Below are 13,698 nucleotides of genomic sequence, written 5' to 3' on the forward strand. Positions count from 1 at the left end.
TTGTGTTCTGAAAGGGGTGCCTTTAATATTTCTGCTTTTCTGTATTTGCTTATGAAGTTTTTATGCTCTAATATAGGATCGATTTTTGTGAAAGTGCTATGTATGGCAAAGAAAAAGATATTTTCTTTTCTATTCTCACTGAATTTTTTTCCAGAAGTCTATCAAATCCAATAATCCTAAAATTTGATTCATCTCCTTAATTTCTGTCTTGTCAATTTTATGGTTAGATTTAACTAATTCTGAGACAGGTAAATGGATGTCCTCTACTACTATAATTTTATTGCTTATTTCCTCCTTTAACTCATCTAACTTTTCCTTTAAGAATTTGCATGGGGGGCAGCTAGGTCACTCAGTGGATTGAGAGCCATGCCTAGAGACAGATGGTCGTGGATTCAAATTTGGCCTCAGATACTTCCTACCTCTATTGCCTCACCTTTACTGATCTTCTGCCTTGAAACCAAAACACTATATTGAGTCTAAGAAAGAAGGTAAAAGTTTTGTGTGTGTGTGTGTGTGTGTGTGTGTGTTTATTAAGAATGTGGATGCCATGTCATTTGGTGAAAATATGTTTCTTTTGATATTTCTTCATTATCTATGGTATCTTTTAGCAAAATGCAGTTTCCCTGACTAGTTCTTTTAATTAACGTGACTTTTGCTTTTGCTTTGCCTGAGATCATTATTCCTACTCCTTCCTTGCTCTGTTTCTTAAAATATCTGACCAAGGGCAAGCCACTAAACCTCAGTTTCCTTATCAATAAGATGGGTATAATGTCATTTATATTATCTATTTCATGCAGTGGCCATTAGGTCAACATTTTGTTCAATTTAAAGTGCTTCATTCTGGTGCCTCTTCTTTGTTGATTATTTCACATTCATCTTGGGTATAGATTTTTTGTTATAATAATAAACAGAGCCAGTAATTAATATTATAATAGAGGGGAGAGAGAGACTTTGAAGGGGTGTCACCCTGAAACTGGGTGACCTGGATGGTTGTGCTGCCCCACAAGAGTTGGGGGTAAAGCTTCCCTATAAGATGAGGTATGTGGTACCCCAATATTATTCTGAATGAGGGCGGGGTTCACGCAAGCCTCCCCCAAGGTCAGTCAACTTCACAGCGGGTGGTCTGGCTTCAAGATGGAGGCAGCCAGACTAAGCCGTGATTCCAATCCCCCTCGTTGTTTCCCAGGCACTCTGGAATGCTATCTGACTAATAAATGGCCTTTATTATTCACAGTTTGGGGGTTGGGGAAAGTGGTGAAGCCCAGAGTGATTTGGGGGTGCCCTCTTCTCTATTTCTATGGGGTCCATTACTTGGGTGGGAACCTTTGGGGTTCCTACTCCCAAGTTTCTTCTCTCCCCCTTTTCCTTCTGTTTCTACTTCTATTTCTATCCCTTTCTATAATTATAAGTTTTTATGAAAGAGGGTCTCCCAGCAAGGTTGGGTAAAGGGGGAAGGAGAGTAAGAGATCGCTCCCAAAATGGAGTCCCAAAACTTAGCTGACTTGATTTTTGAAGTCTTGCTGGGTGAGATGTGATGGAATCTTTGACCAGGGAATCAGGATTTCAATGTCCAAAGAAAGATCCTTAGGAAGCCCTCAGGACTGGATTTAAGCTGAGATGTCCACCTCCTCTCTCCTCACAGTCCTCTGCCCGAAGACCTCTACCAGAAATCCTCTCTTCCTCCTCCTTCCTCCAGAGAAATTCCCAGAATCCCTCTGGTCTCAACTGTCACCAACCATCAGCCACTCCTTCTCTGGCTCCTTTTGTCCCATTCACCTTGCACAAATCCCTTCCTTACATTTGTACATTGTTATTTGCATATGTCATTTCCAACTATGAGCTCTTTGGGAACAGGAGATCTTTCTGTCTTGCTCTGTATCCTTATGTTTGGTGTAATACTTGACCCATAGCAAGTATTTCATCAATCTTTCTAGACTATCCCCTATGAAGAAGAGAATTATTGTTATTCTGCTGATCAATAAATAAGCCCTGATGCACACCACAGCTTTGAAAGGTTGAAAAGATGGCAAGCAGCAGGACTTTCCACATCAAATTAGAATAGAACACAGCATTAGATCTGGTAGCAACTTTGGAGATCATTAAGTTCTCATTCTACTGCAGAAGGGAATTAAGATGCTGATGTGTGAAGTGAATTATTTAGGGGGTGTATATCCAGAATACAGAGTCTAGCCCTGGTGTCCCCTGGTGTCAGTGAGAGCCTCAACATGCAACATTGTTGTGGGGGAGCAAGTGGGGTTTAAAAGGCATGTGTGGGAAGGAGTCTCTACTTCCATTCTTGAGCAATCTGACTTCCTGGGCTGATGTTTAGTGATGGGGCAGTCAGCATGGAAGGGGACTTGCTGGGCTGAAATCCGGGACCTGGTCTACCTTAAGTTAGAAAGGTTGAGACCTCTCTCTACCTCTCTTCACTAATAAATGCTTCCAACTCTGGTGCTGAGCTTCCAGACCACCTTTTATTTGTTACACAGAGAGTTTTTGCTCTTTTATTCTATCTACTCAGCATTTAATTTTGTATTATGTGCATAATATTTTTTCATGTCTAACCCATGACTGTGGCTTTTTAGACAGTTTGGATACTTTAAATAAAATCCCTATTAAATATTTCTTTTTAAATTTGATTTATATTATCATCTAAAACACATTTTCATATTGCCCATTGTAGCAAGAGCACCCTCATACAGAGCCAAAACCCCCAAATAAAACCAAAAATACACTGATGTGAAAGATGACTCCAAAAGTTCTTTCTCTGGAGATGGATAACAGCCCCCTTGTAAGTCTTTCAGGATTGTCCCAGGTCATTACATTGCTGAGAGTAGCCAAGTTTTCATAGATGATTATCATATAATATTGCCGTTACTGTGTACAGTGTTCTCCTGGTTTTGTTTTGTTTTTTAATAAATGCTTCTTAAAACAATATCTATCAGCAGATGTTTCCATCTTTTAGAGGTGGTCAGGTAGGGTCAGGTTCTGAGTTCAAATCCTGAATCTGACTCACTTATTACTTGTGCAACCTTGGCCAAGTCACTGAACCTTAGTGGGGTGCTTCCATCCCCCATCTTTAAATCCTGAGAACTGAAAACAGTGGCTTCTAAGGTCCTTTATAAAGATACATCTATGATCCTATAATAGGGAAAGTGAGTGGCATTGTCTGATCTGCGCTTTTGGCAGTTCTGTGGGGCATTAGCGTGGTGAGGGACTTGAAGCAAGAAAACCAATTACAAGGTTAGTCCAGTGACCTTTCCAACATAACCCTTTGGCAACTCCAAGTGGCTGACCTCCCCTTTCGCTCCTCTGGGATGAGAGGGGCAGGGAACATTCCTGAGACATTGTTGTATCTCTTTCTTGACAGCACCTCACCAAACTGAGTGGCACTCGGGCATGACGCAACGTTAATCCCAGAGTTCAAGCAAGTGCACTTGTCCCCTGCAGGTAAGAGCTGGGCTGCACCAATAATCTCTGAAAAAGCAGACTTTAATCCTAGCTCTGAAAACCTCAGTAAGAGAAGCAGCTTTGAGCAGCTCTGAAAGAGAGTTCATGGTGTCATTTGCAGGATAATACTTAGGTTCAACTCCCCTGCGTAAGCTGTGTAAACCCAGCATGGAGCTTTGTGGATCCTGGAAGTCCAAAACTGACTAAAAAGGTGTGTACAAAAGTTCACTTGTCAGTCAGCAATATGGAACTCAGAATTCAGGTGATTTGGTTCCCAGGACAGTCTCCAGAAAGACTCTTTAAGCTTTTTGCAGCTATATGAACTATTTTTTTTAAATTCTTACTTCCTTCTTAGAATCAATGTTGTCTATTGTTTGCAAGGCAGAGGAATGGTAAGGGCTAGGCAATGGGAGTTAAGTGACTTGTCCAGGATCACACAGCTAGGAAGTGTCAGATATCAGATTGAACCCAGGACCTCTTGTCTCTGAGCTAGACTCTCAATCCACTGAACTACCTCCCTGCCCTTTCTATTAATCTATTATACTATTATTATATATTATATTATTTCTATTTCTGTTATACTATTAATCAGGACAGTGCCACATTAAGGGCATTGCCCAAGCAGGGCTCCAACAAGACATCCTTCATTCCCATCTACATATACTTACAAAATGGGCAGAGAGGTCAGTCAGTCAATCAATCAATCAATCAATATTTATCAAGAGCTTATAATCTTCCAGGTATTGTGCTAAGCACTGGGGATTCAAAAAAGGAAATCAAAGGCAGTCCCTCCCTGTAAGGAGCTCACAACCAAATGGGGGAGACAACAAGCAAACAGATAAGTACAAATATACTGTATACAAAATAAGTAGAAAGTAATTGAGAGAGGGAAGGCACTCGAATGAAGAGGGTTTGGGAAGATCCGATTTTAGTTGGGTCTTGAAACTAGGGAAGCCAATAGGCAGAAAATAAGGAGGAGAGCACTCCAGGGATGGAAGACAGAGAAAAAGCCTGAAGCCCAGAGGGACAGTCTTGTCCAATAGCCAGGAAGCCAGTGTCCCTGGATGAAAGAGTCTATGGTGGGGAGGAAGGTGTAAGAAGCCTGCAAAGGTAGGAGGGGAAAAGATTATGAAGGGCTTTGAATGCCAAATAGGGCATTTTAGATTTATCTTGTTTGGTGGCTAAATGGAGGGTGGATTAGAGTGGGGAGACATGAGGCAAATGGACGTGAAGCAGGCAACAACAAGTGGCTGCCAGAGAATCCAGAAGGGTCTGTCCAATCCTGTTTGTGCTGGCTTTTTAGAAGTCACTACATGCACTTCACTTTCTCACAGTGCTTGCTGCTTGGGACCTTCTCATAATGAATTAGTAGAAAGGAGGAAGAGAAGGAAGATAAACCTGTGGCTTTCCTACACCCTATTTTTGGCTAGCTGAACTGTCAATCCACATCAAGCCTTCACTCATGGAGCAAGAATTTAAGCAACCAACTGCTGGCCAGTAACAATTATTGAAAGACTGATTTCTTCCTCCTAGAGAAGATATATGTGGAGGCAGCTAGGTGGCTCAGTGGATTGAGATTCAGGTCTAGAGGTGGGAGCTTGTGGGTTCAAATCTGACCTCAGACATTTCCTAGCTGTGTGACCCTGGACAAGTCACTTACCCCCCCCCCCCCATTGCCTAGCCCTTATCATTCTTCTGCTTCAGAACCAATACACAGTATTGATTCTAAGATAGAAGGTAAAGATTTTTTAAAAATAGAGGAAAAAATATACATGCCTTATAGCTATTTCTGGGTCCAAATAATACAAAATTCATGCTATTATAAGCATTATTTAATTTAATTATTTCCATTAGCATATAGAATTGTGTATTTAGAAATCTTGTACCCTTGAACTCCATTTCCTAGTACCCCACTCTCCTCCTGTCATTCTGTACTGACGTAGGCTGGGTATAAATTCTCCCTTTTTCCTCCTCTTTTTCTCTTGTCTTCCTGTTGTGACTTTGGTGGTGTGGAGATTAAAATTAATATACAATACCTCCAAAGTACTATTTTAAGAGATTTATTAATAAAAACAAACATAAAAACTAAAGTAAAAAGGCAACTAACTGAACTCAGCCATGCTCATGGAGAGAAGAGGAGAGCAGGAGGAGCTACAGAACTTATAAGCCATTATGTAAAGATGCAAATGTGCACAAAGGGAAAAGCATCCTGGGTAATGTAGTTTTAGGAATTCTGGGGTATATAGTTCAAAGTACAAAATCTCCATTTATACAGTGGAGCATACTTTTGGAGCAGGTAGTTTAACTTGGGCATGTGGTTTTATTTTGTTAGATATTGTTATTCCTTTACTTCTAGTGATTGTTAATAAATCTTATAAAATATACTTGGGGTTATTGTATATTAATTTTTAAACTTACAGAATCTATATGAGGCATCTGTCCTGTTGTTTCTGGCTGACCACATGTACTAGCTCAGTCTTGGGAGCTTTGGGAACCATGAAGTCCTTGTCTCCTTCCAGCCAGCCCAGTGTGACTCGTTACTGAAGAAATCCTCTTATTGTCCTCTGAGAAGGAAAAGTTAGTGTTATATTTGATCTTCAAAAGGGAGGGATTCGTGTTTAGCTCTCTCTTTTCTTCCTAGCTGCACATTATGTCTGGTCAGTTCAAATATGCCCTTGGAAATGTAAGGAGAAAAGCCAACCACTCTCCTCTGAATATGGACAGAAATGGCTATTGCTCTCCTATTGGCTAAGCAAGATAAGCTTGGGTTTTTGAGGCCCTAACTGACTTTTTCTGCTTTCTGCTTTCCCTTTCATAAGTGTAGGTGGCTGAACAGAAATCCTGTAATGGAGGATGTATCTGGTCTTGGAGGCAATGTTATAAATTTAAGAGACTGGAGGTCTTGAGGTCCAAGTCAACTAGTGGTAAGGAGAGTTTCTCTTCTTGGAGATGATGACCTGTGGTTGGAGGATGAGCCCAATTCCTAGCTTGGAATGCCAGAAGTTATCTACTTTGAGGCAGACAGAGCAAAGGGAAATGCAAAATGCCTACTTAGCAGTCCCCCTAATGACTTCATGTTCTTATACTTAAGTCTCCACCTCACAGGAAGCTATACCAGTAGATAATAGAGCTGCTTGTTTAAGTTTTTCTGTCAGTGGTACAGTCTATTGGTTTCTGGGAAAACCCTAAACATGAGGCAAACCCAAGTTTTAAGTCATTTTTTTCTGAGGTGGTAGAGGAAGAGACTACTCTGTCAACTTTAATGAGCCAACAGTTCCAAGAAAAGGAAACTAATACCTCTTATTAGAGGCCAGGATCCCCCAGGACCAAACCAGATCTGGTCACCATGTTCATGGATGAATTAGAGGGGAGCCCTTAAAGGAGAGGGAGAGGACAGTACCCAATCCAAAACCCCTGGACCCAGAATCTAGTTGTTAGATGTATGTGTGTATGTATGTATGTGGATATAAAACATAGATACAGATCAGATAGGTGGCATAATGGATAGGATACTGATGTGAGTTCAAATCCTGATTTAGACACTTAAGAATTGTATGACCCTACACAAGTCACTTGGACTCATCCAACCTCAGATTCCTCAGCAGTTAAAAGGGAGAGAATAATAGTACCTATTTCAAAATGTCATCGTGAGGATCAAATGAGATAACACAAGTGCTTTGCAAACCTTAAAGCACTATATAATGCTAGCTTAAGACATAGACACAGGGCCTGACACAGATATAGATATACAGATATAGATGACAAGTACTCTTATTAGGAGAAAGACAGAAGACTAGATTGTCTTTAAGAAACTGAAACATTTTTTAAAGATCTAAAACTTTTCCTCTAGCAAAGCTCATCTTTTTAATATTAACAATATCATGTCAATATTTTTGACTGCAGGTATAAAATGTATATATGTAAATATGTATGACTACAAATTATGAAACACCTTTGTCCCTGGAGAATTTAAAGAAAGCATTGCTCAGATGGCAAGAGAAGGGCGAATGGTCATCGTGGGCAAGCTCATGATAAACACAGAACTAGGAAGAATTGGAATAAAAGAAATTATTTGGGAAATGTGTGTTTTTAAAAATGATTATATATTTAGAGCAAACTAAAGGAGAGTCCATGTGATGATTTTCCCAATAACAAGAGAAATTGGAGGGAGGCTGCTGGCATGCTTGATGTATCCTCCATGACAAATTCATAAAAGACCACAGACAAGCATCACATGGGATCGATATGGATCTGGATGGAAATAGAGTCTTCTTGGTTGGAGGGAACATTCACATCGGTGAGATAATTTTGGATCCATTTGAATATTTGAATAATAATCCTTCCAGTTTAAAGGAAGTTGCCCCTATAGAGCATAGAGTGTTGGACTTAAAGTCAGGAAGAATTAGGTTCAAATCTAGCCTCAGAAACTTATTTGTGTGACTCTGGGAAAATCATTAAACCTCTTTATGACCCACTAGGACGTATTTACTAAGTTCTAGTTGACAGTAACAGTGGTAGTTGGACACAGAAGAAATAACTTATCCTTTGGATGTCCTCATTCTGCATGCAAAAACTCATTTGAAGCTATAATTGGATATTCCATTCTGAGCTCATAAGATTTAGAGCTTGAAGGAATAATAGAGTTCATCAAGTCCAAGTCCCTCAGTTTACAAATGAGGAAATGGGAGCCCCAAGAAAAATTATGTTCCCAAGGTATACATTTAGGAAGAAGCAGAACTTCTTTGAGCCCAGGTCTTCTGACTACAAACCCAATGTCCTTCCCACCATGCATGGGAATACAAATGAATGTGTGGCATTACTAATGGGGTCTAGGTAATATTCCCCCATGTCCCCCAAATTCCCATAATGTAACATTAGAGAATGATGTGACAGTTACCAATGCCATACTATATATATATATATATGTGTATATATATATATATATATATATATATAACTGTGGGTGGGTGTGGGGGTGTGGGGGTGTACTAAGCACATCAAAACCTCCACTCTTTCTGGGTTTGCCTTATTCACTCCAACCTGCTCTCTCATGAATAGTTCTAAGTTCCAAGAGACAGACCACTACCACATGATTCCATTCATATTCTTTTAGGGTTCTAAGGGAATATCCTGTTGAGAGGAGGTACCATTCACTTTTTACCTATCATCACTCTAGAGCAGGGGTGGGCAACGTATGACTCTCAAGCCATATCTGGCTCCACCTCCCAACCTGCCAGTCTGGGCAGAGCCCCAGGATGTGCCCCAGGGGGCCCTTCAGCCTCCCCCCCCCCATATTCCAGCACCTTCCACCTCCAACCTCCTCCTTCCACAGGTGTTTATGGCTCTCATGGCCAAAAAGGTTGCCAACCATTGCTCTAGAGTGTACAAGATGTCAGAGAAGATTAGTGCCCTCTGGCTTGCTAAGCCCTTTTCAGGGCTGCTTTTATCCATTGGTTTCCACTTTCTATCCAGTTCTTACTTGTGGTTCAAAGAAGCTGTAGCACACCCTTTGGCCACATCCTAGGAAAACCTTCTCAGTAGACAGGCTAAACTAAGTTGAGGGTAATATTATTATTAAGAAAATTTTACTCCTGTGGCCATAAAGGCAACTGAAGCAGATACTTAGAGTTTGGTTAGACATGAAAGACATTAAAGTCATCCACTTTGTCCTGGGCCACCATCCGTTATCTTGACTTTTGTCCTGACACTAAACTTTGATGACTCTAGAAGGCAGTGTGACACTGACAGCTTTGTGCAACTTTGCCTCATTAAATATAATTTATGTATGAGTCAAAAGACATTCATCATAATGTCATTTCAGTCTTCTTTGAAAATAAAGGACCACAATGAACCAACCAACCAACTCATTGCTCTCCCTCTCAGGCTCCCACCCAACGTGGGAGTCTATCTACACAATCAGCAACTTACAGTAATGTACATTTTTATCTTAAACTTAAAAGTTAATGTGATAATAGAGCAAAAGAAATATCATACATGTCACTATATTAAAACAAGTACATAAATAATAACATACATTATGATACACATATAAAATCAGATCATACCCTCCCACCAATGTACTCAATGTGTGAAGTGTGCACATATTTGAAGGAACCTAACTGGGAAGCACTTGAGGGAGCAAGTACTCATACGCTTAGGGTTGCTCATGACTTTCTCTCTCCTAATAGAATAAAAACATCTTAAAAGCAAGGACTAGTTCATTTTTTGTCTTTGTATCTCCATCGCCTGACATCGAACCTGGCAGTGATAGATTAACTGTGTGACTTTTGACAAATTGTTTAACCTTTCTGGGTTTGTTTCCTGTTCTGTAAAATGAATGAGCTTACACTGTGGCAACTAAGGTTACCTCTAAAATCTTAAGAATCTAATCTAGGCTTGAATGTTATTGCCTGATCAATTCTCTGCTCATTGTTGGTTAATCCTCACCACTCTTCAGGAAATCCACTCCTCTACTCTGCTTAAACATAGCTTTTACCCTCAAAAGGGCATTTAAGAAGTATAAGTTCTTAATGTCATATATGGTTATTTATTTACTTGTATGCTACATTGTCCAGTCAGGATGGAACTCACCGCAACCCAGTTAAGGCCAAATCTTTAAGCCAGCTCTTCAGGATACTAAGGCTGTTGGAAAGTCTTTGCTGGTTTTTGTTTTCCAACCAAAGATGTCTGCAGAGAAGAATGAAAAGCTTCACCTCTCTCCAACTTTAAATGATGCTGAAGGGTTAATGACTTTTTAACCAATGAAGTCAATGATCTCGCTAGTCAACCTAAAAATCACATAGCTGAAACCTACAGCTCCAACAGAATAACTTTTCACTCCTCCTTATGTGTCTTTAGTTCTCCTCACATCCCTATGTCAAGTTTTTCTAGAACCTAGTTCTTGAACCTATGGGTGATTTAATGGAGAGCCTCCTGTCTCAGATCCACCCTTCTTTTAAAAATTCATAAATCCTCAAGTTTCTCCTACCAAATTAACAGCCCTAAAGTCCTTAGATGATCTTTTTTAAAAGTTGTATCCTCTATGATTGGGGATGTAGATTCTAAACGATCACTCTAGGCAAATATTAATAATATGGAAATAGTTCTTGATCAATGACACATGTAAAACCCAGTGGAATTGCACATCGGCTACGGGGAGTGAGATGGAAGGATGGGAGGGAAAAAACATGAATCATGGAACCATGGAAAAATTTTCTTAATCAATAAAAAAAAAGTATCCTCTTTACTTATAAACCAGTATATGCAAATTATCTGAGATACCATTATACTTTGTTGCCCTGAAAGCTTCCATAATTTTCCTTCTTGTTTGTGCCTTTGACACTGTTTCATATTTATCTAATTTGTAATAAGTAAAAGATAATTCTCTCCATCTTTATAATCTTAAACTGCCCATATACAAGTGAGGCATCACTCCACATTGAGAACAGAGTGCTCACATTTTTCATGCACTGATCATTTTGTCTCAATTACCCAAATCTCATCTGAAAGCTAGGTGTCTTCACACACATCTAAGCATTGCGCACGCGTGTGTGTGTGTGTGTGTGTAAAACCCTTACTTTCTTTCCTAGTAACAGCTTGAAGGCAGAAAGGCAAGGGCTAGGCAAATGAGATTAAGTTTAAGTGACTTGCCTGGGGTCACACATCTAGGAAGTGTCTAAGGCCAGATTTGGACCCAGGTCTTCCCAACTCCAGGCTAGGCTCCTTATCCACTGTGCAACCTAGGTGCCCCAACAATGTATCTTAAAACAAGGTTCTTTTTCTGTGTCTATTAGGTACCAAAATGTTCATCTATAATAGTAGTAATAACTTACAGTATTTGACAATTAACAAAAATATTTTCTTCCCCCCCCCAACACTTTTTCTTTCTCCTTCATTACTAAATTGTTCCACTTATCTTTATGCTATGCCATCCAGCTCGCTGCCTTTCACATCATCTCTCTACAGTCTCAGTAAAGGGAGATGACTTCTTTCTGTCCCTCACTTTTTCCTGTATAAGGATTCAGCTTGCCAGAAATTAGATTTCTAAAATTTTAGAGGAGACCTTGGTCATGATGTAGTACAAGCTTATTCGTTTTACAGATCAGGAAACAAACCCTGAAAAATTAAGCAATTTGTCAGAAGTCACATAATTAATCAATCACTGCCAGGTCCTATGTGATGGAGATACAAAGTCAAAAAAATGAAATAGTCCTTGATTTTAGGAAGCTTACATTCAATTGGAAAGAGAGGGAATATGCAGGCATAAATAGATATAAAATATCTATAAAAGGAATACAAAGTCATTGTGGTATGGGGAAGCAGAAACACTAGCTGGAGGTGGCAATTGAACTGAATTTTAAAAACACCAGGGATTCCCAGATTTGAAGGTAAGGTAGTACATTCCAGGCTTGAGAGAGAAGCATGGAGACATGTCACACCTAAAGAAAAGATGTTCAATTTGGCTGGATCATAGAGTGTGTGAAGGGAGCAATGTATGATAAGACTGGAAATGTGGGAGAAAGGAGCTGGATTGTGAAGGGTTTTAAAGGGTCAAATAGAGAAATTTGTATTCTATCCTAGAGATAACAGGGAGTTAGTGGAGTTTGTGTAAGATAGATGAGTCATGTTTAAATGTTTGTTCCAAGAAAATCACTTTGGTAGTTATGTGAAGGATAGTTTGAAGAAGGAAGGAACATCCAGGCAGGATGACAAATCAGAAGATTATTGCAATAGTCCCAATAAGAAAGTGTTAAGAGCCTGAACTAGGATGGGCAGTGGTCATAGGGGTAAACAGAGTGGGTAGATATGAGAGAGATTGTGGAGGGAGAATCCACAAGGCTTTTCAACTGAACAAGAAAGGTGAGGAAGAATGGGGAATCAAGGGTGACTTACAGCATTGTAAACCTGGATGACTAGAAGTGGTGGCATCCTCACCAGAGATATGAAAGTTTGGAACAGGGTTAGGTTTTGAGGGGAGATAATAGGTCCTCTTTTAGACATACTGAGTTTGAAATGCCTAAAGGATACCAGTTAGAAATGTCAATAGTCAACTGAAGAAAGAAGACTAGAGATTGGGATAAAGAGTAGAGCAGAATATATTGATATGGGAGTTATTTATATGAGATGATAATTTAGATCCATGGAAGATGATCAGGTTACCAAGAGATAATAGACGAAGAGAAGAGAAGAGAAGAGAAGAGAAGAGAAGAGAAGAGAAGAGAAGAGAAGAGAAGAGGCTCAAGATAGATTCTGGAGGCCAGGGCAGGGTGGGGTTGTATACTCACAGTTAAGGAATCTAATATGAATGATGATCCAGCAAAGAAGACTTAAAAAGAAAGTACAGAAAAGGAAGCTGGGAACAAAGAGGCAACAGTGTCATGAGAACCCCGAGAGGAGTATTCAGGAGAAGAGAGTGATTAATAGTGTCAAATATTTCAGAGGGGTAAGGAAGGATGAGGATTGAGTGCAGGGGTGTGCCCAAGCCAGCTGAACTTCCATTGTTAAATTTTCAGTATGCACATTTACATCTCAGAAATCAGCAAATGCTACAAATTATGTCTTTATTATTTTTTATTATTATCTAAACTTAAGGAAAGTGATGGAGAAAATGTTAATAATAGTAATAACTGACATTTATATAGCATTTGCTATGTCCTGGGCACAGTGCTAAGTGCTTTACAGTACTTATCTCGTTTGATCCTCATAATAAGTGTGGGAAATAGGTGCTATTGTTATCCCCATTTCTCAGATGATGAAGTAGAGGCAAAAAGAGGTCAAATGACTTGCCCAGCTAGTAAGTGTACAAGACCAAATTTGAACTCAGGTCTTCCTGACTACAGATCCAGCCAGTACTTTATCCATTGTACCACTTCCCCAATGTAGATTAATGCATATTAAATTTAATTGTATCATGTGGACTTTTGTTTTCCAGAGAGAGTCATGTATTAAGCATTTACCAGAACACACCTGGAAAAGGTAATCAGATTTGACAATAAAGAGATGATTAGTGACTATGGATGGAGTTGAGTGATGAAGTCAAAAGTCAGACTACAAAGGGTTGAGGAGTGAGAAGAGAGGAAGTGGAGTCTAAGCAAGTAGACAGCTTTTTTTTATTAGCTCTGAAAAAGAAGGAATGCTAGGGTTAAATGAATTTTCTTTGAAGGAGGAAGGAAAATGAGCGTGTTTGTAGGCAGTAGTTAAGAAGCCGAGAGACAGAGAGAGAGAGAGAGAGAGAGAGAGAGAGAGAGA

This window comes from Gracilinanus agilis, chromosome 3, assembly GCF_016433145.1.
Source record: "Gracilinanus agilis isolate LMUSP501 chromosome 3, AgileGrace, whole genome shotgun sequence".
In the NCBI taxonomy this organism is placed as follows: Eukaryota; Metazoa; Chordata; class Mammalia; order Didelphimorphia; family Didelphidae; genus Gracilinanus; species Gracilinanus agilis.